This window comes from Equus quagga, chromosome 2 (genome assembly GCF_021613505.1).
Source record: "Equus quagga isolate Etosha38 chromosome 2, UCLA_HA_Equagga_1.0, whole genome shotgun sequence".
Taxonomy (NCBI): Eukaryota; Metazoa; Chordata; class Mammalia; order Perissodactyla; family Equidae; genus Equus; species Equus quagga.
In genome coordinates, this window is record NC_060268.1 from 126,396,029 (window position 1) to 126,404,107 (window position 8,079).

The following is an 8,079-nucleotide window of genomic DNA, read 5'->3' on the forward strand; positions in this document are numbered from 1 at the left end:
ATAACGAGCATATGTTTCTCGTGTAATTTTTTACAGAGAAAACGATTTGGGGTGTATGCCCTGGGGATTTCTACTCAGTGGAAGCTGGGTCCCTGGGCACTGCCCCAGCCATCCCACCCCTTCTCTTCCCTGTACCCTCGTCCCCAGCCACCCCTCCCCTTCCCATAAGCCCTTAGCCACGTGAAGAGAGGCAGGGAGCAGGGGCTCCTCAGAGTGCCCCCCCACCCAGAGTTCCAGGTCATGTGCTTTTCCCTCCTCCCCTGCCTGCCTGGTCATTTCAGATGAAGGCCTGGAGGTCCACCAGGAGGTAGTTTCCAGCAAGAAGGAGACAGAGGCCAGGCTGTCCCACAGAGGCCGGCCTTTTTCCCAGGACTATGACAAGGCACGGCTGCCCTTCTTTCTCCACTGGGAGACTGGGGAGGTGAGTCTCCTGCCCGTCCTTGAGACGCAGCCAGCTCCCTCCCCCTCCCCCAGGAGCCTACAGGGCTCGCCCTGAGTCCCAAATGAAGTCACAGGCTGGAGCCCCCAGGAGGCCATGTGGACACAGAGGACAGTTATGGTGACAACTTGCCAGGCAACTTGGGCAAGAGAGGGAGGGGTTCAGGAAGCGCATCCCCAAAATATTGCCCCGCAGCATGCGGAACATTTTAAGCCGAAGGAGCTTGAGAAAATGGCAGAAGCAGGAGGGTCACTCTGACCTCCCCCGACCCTTGTCCCCTGACAAAGGCCCTCATTCTCGGACTTTGGGAGGCTTCTCATTTCTGAAGGCTGGAGTGACGGCGGGGATGGAGGGCTGGGCTGGGAGAACTGAAGGTGAGCTGATGGGAAGAGGTTGGAGCCCTCCCTCACCCCCAGACCAGGGTGGGAGTTGGAAGTTGGAAGTTGGTTTGATTCTAGGAGGACATCTGAGGCCTGCCAGGTGTCCTACTCTGTGCAGAAGCACATGGTGATGAAGACCAAGGATCCTTGCAGCTACGAGGGGCTGAGGCAAGACCTCCACCAGCTAAGCCAGTGGCCACACAGCAGAGTCCCCACTCCCTTGGGTTCCAACTTCCATCTCCAAAACCACTGTCTCCTCTGCGTTAAGGGGGTGAGTCAGCTCTTGGGTTACAAAGGCCCTCTCCCCAGCCTCACCTTTTCTCGGTGTCCCCAGCAATGTAGGTTTATTTATTCTGTGATACAAATTCTGCCACTCGCTAAGAAGGCAAAAGTGATTGCAACCATTTTCTTTTCAATGACATTTCTCTAGTCGATGGCTGCTTTATCAAAGCCCCCTGAGATTTCTGTAGTGAGCTCCTCCTGTCGCATTTAGAATAGGGTGTGACTGTCACAAATTTGACTCACCAGGGTTTTTTCTCCTGCAGCACCACGCAGAGATAAAGTCCCGCAGTTCAGGCCTGAGGAAGTGGGAGAGCTGGTTACCTGCACCCTCATGCCAACCGGGCGGTGTCTGGCATGAGTGGGAAGGTCGAGGGACGGTGGGAGGGGCCACATTGCCCTGGACAGAGAGTTGGGACCTGCGCGCCTGGCACCCCAGCCCTCCCACGCCTGCCACCTGGTCTTGGCGCTGCCCCCAGCATCCCTCTTCTCGAGAACCCCTCTCCGGCTCCAGCCCCACTTGCGGGCTCCCCAGTGGCGGCCTGGAGGAGCTGTGGGTGTGGTGAGGGCTCTGGGGGCGGGCCTGCTCGAGGGATCCTGGAGAGCTGGACGGGCTGCAGGCAGGAGGCATCCCCTCTCTGCTTACCTGGCAGTCACCCCTCATCTGCCTCCACCTGGCCCAGGGACTTGGCCAAGTCCTTTCACTCGCTGGCCTCCGAGGCCAGGGCCCAGACACTCTGGGGCTGAACCCACACCTGGTTCACGCTCCGGTTCTGAACGCCTTGCTTTACTTCTCAGTGCATCCGTGTCCACACCTGCAAAGTAGAAGAATAAAACAGAATGAAACTGTTTAGTGAAAACACCTTGCAAACACTCAAACCGCCAGGGTCAGATCCAGTATAGCATCAGCAAGTGGAGTGGAAAACAGCATCCAGGCCCCCTGGTCCAGTATTCAGTCCTCTGTGCTCTGTGCCCTTCTGTCCCCCGGCCCACGGCATTCAGGTGAGATAGCCTTGAACCCTCCCAATTCCCATAGTCCAAAGATTCCTGGGGATCCTGCAGGCACAGGGTCTCGGGGCCCCTCTGCTTCTGGCCCTCGCTTTGCCCCTCATGTCAGCCCAGATGCAGAATTTGGCTCCTGCGCCAATTGCTACTGGGATTCCACTAGTGAGCATTTGGAATTTCTAGCGATTTTGCAGATGTGCGGGTCCCAGGGAAGGGCTGTGCTGTTAGCCCCTGGCACTCTACCATGGGCTCCCCTCCCCCCTCTGCTCTCACCCTTGCTGCCCCCTCCTCAATTTTCTCAGAAGTCCCCAGATACGACCCCTCGCTCATGAACTATAGCCCCCAGCCTTTGGCTGTCTAAATACCAGGGGACCCTTGCCTTGTGTCAGCATCCCCTCAAGGGGCATTAGCAAGACCCCTCCCTAAGAGGCCCCTCCCTCCATCCTCAGAGACAGATGGGACAACTGCCCCAGCTCCTTTGCCCAGAATTTGCCACTGGGTGGGGGGCCTTGACACCCCCAGAGGGCAGCCCACCCAGAATCCTTGCAGGGCTGGAAAACTCTTTCACCGACCTATGCCCTCCTTCTGCCCTCTCAGCCCCCACAGTGTGACCTTGCCCCCCCCGCCCGGCACCTTCCTGGTGGACACAGCCACCTCCACTCAATCAGAGGTCTCCCTGGCCACGCTCGGAGTTCCTGGACTTCAGCAGCATGGAGCATGCACCCTGCAGGAGATGGTCCTGTGCACAGCCGCCCTGGCCCCCCAGCCTTCCCAGACCTGCTGAGTCTGCTGCAGAATACCCACACCAACACTCTATTCCAGGGGGCTGTGGGCATAGCTCGGGGAGGGAGGAATGAAGAGGATGATGGCAGCAAACACTTAGGCAGCACTTAGCATGTGCCACACTGTGCTAAGGGGTTTGTGTGGATTGCAAAGTCATGCAAAAATATACATTTCAATCCTCACAATAATCCTGTGAAATACATACTGTTATTATTATCCTCATTTTATAGATGAAGAAACTGAGGCTCAGAGAGGTTAAATAACTTGCCAAAGATTACACAGTGAGTGGTGGAGTCAGAATTGGAAGCCAGGTAGTCTGGCTCCAAGGCCTCTGCTGTTCAGCGCATGAGGCTCCAGAGGCCACCCCAGCGCTGTTGCATTGTCTCTCTCAAGGCCCCACCCCCACCCCATGCTCCTCCCACCCACGTGGAGTAAAGGAGAACCTGTGGAGCTCAGATGGGACAGAGGCTGGGAAACCACTGGCCTAAGAGGAGGAGACTTGAGGTCCGTCAGGAACGTACTGCATGACCGTGGGCAAATGTCTGTAGGAAACTGGCCTCAGTTTCCCCATGGGGCTGGGCAGGGTCCTCTCTAATGTCCACTCTAGCTCTGACATTCTGTGGTCTGTGAGAAAGCAGAGGCAGTGAGGAGGGACAGTGACCCAACATTGACCTTTCCCTGCCCAGGCCCCAGGCTCCTCCTACTGCCCACCCAGCTCGTTCCCAGGGAGGGAGAAGAGCACAGGCTCGTGCACTGTGGATGCTGATGGTGAGTGGTCAGAACTTAGGAAGGCCCAGAGAGCTCATGGGGCATGCCGGGGCCACACAGCCATGTGGGGTTTCCTTTCTCTCCAGAATTCCCTGAATGGAAGGCCCTTGGAGCTGCCCACTGGGGAGTCTGGGATCATCATGCTGGGAGTTGTCTTTGGAAAGGGGGCCCAGCAGGGGTGATCTAGGCAGCTGGTCCCCGAGAGTTGGATCTTGAAGGTCAGGGTCGCTTCTGACAGGTGGTGATTGAGAGGCTGGCATCCTAGGCCAGAGGAACAGCCCAGGCAAAGGCAAGGAGGTTGAGGTGATGGGGCCAATCTGTGGCTGCTGTAGTTTGAGGTCTAGTGGGAGATGAGATGGGAAGGCTCAGGAGTTTGGGCAACGTCCAGCAGACAGGTGGCTATAGAGAGTGACTGAGCAGGGAGTGACCGCAGAGACCTGGGCTCTGCCAGCAGGAGGTGAGCCAGGCCATGTCCCTGCTCCTGGACGGACTGAGCAAAGTGTCAGGCAACTCAGAGCAGAGGCGGTCTCTGCTGGCCCTGAGGCACGCCTGCTTCCCTGGAACCGTGTCCCTCCCCCAGCGCTACATTTGCTTCCCACAGCCTCCTCTGCCACCACCTGGTCCAGGTACCACCGCCTCCTGGGCAATGGCAGTGGCCTTGCTCTGACCCATTCCCTGCTTGGTAGCCTTTAAAATGTAAGTCATACTGTGTCATTCTCTTGTCCACTCCCTGCCCTGGCACAAGGCCCGACCCTTGCTCATCTATCCCATTTTGTTGCTGGTTCTCTCTCCCCAGAGCTGCACCGGTTCTCTGACTGGGCCAGCAACCTGTGGACCCGTTCCTCCTGGAAAGCACCTGCTCAGGCTGTTCCCACTGCTTGCAATGCTCTTCCCAGCACTTCCCTGCTGCCTCCTTATCCTCGGGTCTCAGCACAATCACGGCTCCTTCTGAGAGGCCTCTCTGACCATCTTGCCCATAGATAGTTCACCGCCTCATTCTCCATCCTAACACCCTGTGCATTCCCTCCCAGCACTGTCACAGTCTGAGAGGGGCTTCTTCACTTCATTCTCATTCATTATCTGCCTCCTCCATCAGACCCTCAGCTCCATGAGGGGAGGGACCATGTCTGTCATGTTCACCTTTGTAAGGCCCCAAAGCACACAGTAGGTATTCAATAAATGTTTGCTGACTGAATCACTGAAAGAAGAAGAATCAGCCCCTGCTCTCAAGAAGCCCCGCCCACCAGAGGGACAGTGAGTGGTGTGAACACAGATGTATGTGAAGACAGCTTTGCACGCATGCACAGAGGAGGGTGCCGCAGACTCATCTGGGCTCCCAGAGGAGGTGACATCTGGTCCTAGTCTTGAGAGAAGAGTAGGGAAAAGGCGGGAAGAGCATGAGGCCTGCAGGGGCGACCACCAGAGCCCCTGTGGTTCCCACTGTGGTCAGGCTGCGGGCAGTGATGCGTGCGCAAGGCTGACAGCCTGGACGTGTCTCCTCTGGAGGATGTGAACCTGTGGGCGCAGGAACTGAAAACCAACACCTGGGCATGGGACAGAGGGGCTCCGAGCTGGCGCCTGAGGTTGTGACAGGGCGTCCAGGGCCCCCAGATGAACGGGTTTCCCTCAAGCCTGTCCCCACATGGGCAGCAGGCTTCCCGGACTCCTGGTAGTCTCCTCTCAGCAGGCGCTCAGCCAAGGCAGGGTGGCCCCGGATTACCTGGATAATGGCTCTATGTGAGTGAGCAGGAGCCCAAAAATGGAAAGGGTCTCCCCTTGGGGCTGCCCTGGCAGTGGATTTCCAGGTCTCTGTGGACAGCCCTTCACCAGGGCCAGCTGACGGCCCAGCTGAAACAGAGGTCCCCCACCGCCCCTGAACACAGCAACGTCGGCCAGCCCCATGCGACTGTGTCTGCAGCTACGGGAGGGGAGACGCCCATAGGGAAGAGGTGGAACCCCAGGGCCAGGGCTGTTTAGTTCAGACCAGGGTCTGATGGGAAACTGTTCCAGACATCCATTCTCTGCTTCATGCATCCACCCACGATTCACTAACCGTTTATTGTGTGCCAGGCTCTGAGCTGGAGAGCCAACCTCTGCTCTGGGGGATTCTCAGGCTAGTGGTGGAGCCAGGTGAGTGACACCCAAGAAGGATGGGAGAATGATGGGCTGACGGGAATAGTAAACATGAGACAAGGCTTTGGGCAAGATTACTGTTTCCGTCCTCACTTTTAGCCAGCATTTCCTTCTATCTTGTTCCCTGAAGAACTCTGGGGTGGAGAGAAGTCAATACGCCTTAGCAGGACTCGTTCACTGTTCTCAGTGCCGGCCCTGTGCCGCGTCCAGAGAGAAGTGCAGTCCCTGCCCTCGTTGCTGCTGGGGGGCCAACTGTGGGGCAGGGGCGACACGCAGGCTGGTCTTGTCTCCTGGGCACTGAGGGAGCACTTTCCGGGCACTCAGGAGGGGCTATAAAGTCTGTCTTGGGAAGACAAGGGAGGGCTCCACGGAGGAAGCAGCCTGGGAAATGCACTGACGGAGCCTTGATGGGTCACAGTCCTGCAATGCATGATGGCTGTCCTGGTCCTGCAGTGCACGGTCTCATCCAAACCCCTCTCAGCACTGTGAGGGAAGACGGAGGCTCAGGCAAGCATCTCTGGCAAATAGGCAGTGGGCTGGGCTTTGACCCCAGGCAGTGTGGCCCAAAGACCAGGCTCTATACAGCACAGTCCCCTCTGAAGGGATGCTGCTGCGGACGGGACTGCAGCTGGCAGAGAGAGGCCGGCTTTCCTGGGTTCCCCTGGCAACAGCCTGAGCAAAGACCTGGAAGCAGGCAGGGGAGGGTGGGCCAAGGCCAAGCGGATTCTGACAGGGAATCAGGTAGGGGTGAAGGGAGAGGCAGAGAGGCGAGGCTGACAAGAAAATCAGGTAGAAGTAATTATGAGACTGGGGCCTGAGCCTGGAAGGCAGCCGTGGGGCCTCGCCTGGTGGGCCCTGCTTCTCATAGCCCTCTGGCAGGGGAGGGGGTGTGCAACCTTCCCACTGGCTGGGCCACCATCTCCCTTGCTATCCTTCCACACAGAGGTCTTCACAAATCCACAATATCCCCCCAGCAGGCCCCCCACTGTGCGTCACAGGCTCAGGGCCTGTCCTCACAGCCGCCAGCCCCTTCTGCTGCACGAGGTCAACTCATGCAGGCCTAGGCCTGCCGTCCGCTTGTCCCCCTGCAGTGCCCTCCCTCCCCCAGGCCCTGTGATGTGTTGAATTCTCGCCACTGAGTTCCCAGAGATTGGAAACTCCAGTACCCTGTCACTGATCCAGCCAGTGACGGGCTCCTTCAAGGAGACGCTCCCTCCAGGGTTGGAACCAGCTCCAAGACCCAGCGGGCCCACCTCCGCATCCCTGGCTCCCAGCTGCCTCTTGGTTTCCAGGTCCCAGCCTCCAGGGAGAGTCTAGTGAGAGGACGTGAGCCCTGCGGGACCTTGAAAGGAGGCAGAGAACCCACCCTCTCTGTGTGTTCCTGTTTATTTACCCTGCAGACACTGGGTTTTCTGAGAGCAATTCCTATCCTCATGGGGCTCACGGTCTAGGGGCAGACAGGCCTTATTCAGGACCCACAGAGGGAAACGCACAAGTGCACCAAGCTCCCTGAAACAGGTCAGAGAAAGAGCCCCTAGGAAGACCAGCAGGGCCCGGCAGCCACGGGAAGGATTTTGGTCTTCTCCCCAAGGGCGGTAGAAGCCCCTGAATGGCTTTTGGCAGGGCCCTTATGACGCAGAACTGAATCAGCCCCCAGCCAGCCTCCCCACCCCCGGGAGATATCTCTTTTTTAAAAATTACTTAATTAATTAATTTATATTGAGGTAACATTGGTTTATAACATTATACACATTTCAGGTGCACATCAGTATATTTTGACTTCTGTGCAGACTACATCACGTTCACCACCCAAAGACTGCTTACCATCTGTCACCTTATACATATGCCCTTTTACACCTTTCACACTCCCCTCTCCCCACTTCCCCTCTGGTAGCACAAATCTAATCTCTGTGTCTATGTGTTTGTTTGTTGTTGTTTTTTAGGTATGCGTTTTGGTGAGGAAGATTGGCCCTGAGCTAACATCTGTGGCCAATCTTCCCCTTTTTCTCCCCAAAGCCCCAGCACATAGTTGGATATCCTAGTTGTAAGTCAGTCTAGTTCTTCTATGTGGGATGCCGCCACAGCATGGCCTGATGAGCGGTGTGTAGGTCTGCACCCAGGATCCGAACCCGTGAACTCTGCGCCACCAAAGCAGAGCACTTGAACTTAACCACTTGGCCATGGGGCTGGCCCTGTTGTTGTTTTTATCTTGCACTTACGAGTGAGATCATATGGTATTTGACTTTTTCTGCCTGACTTATTTTGCTTAGTATAATACGCTCGAGGTCCATC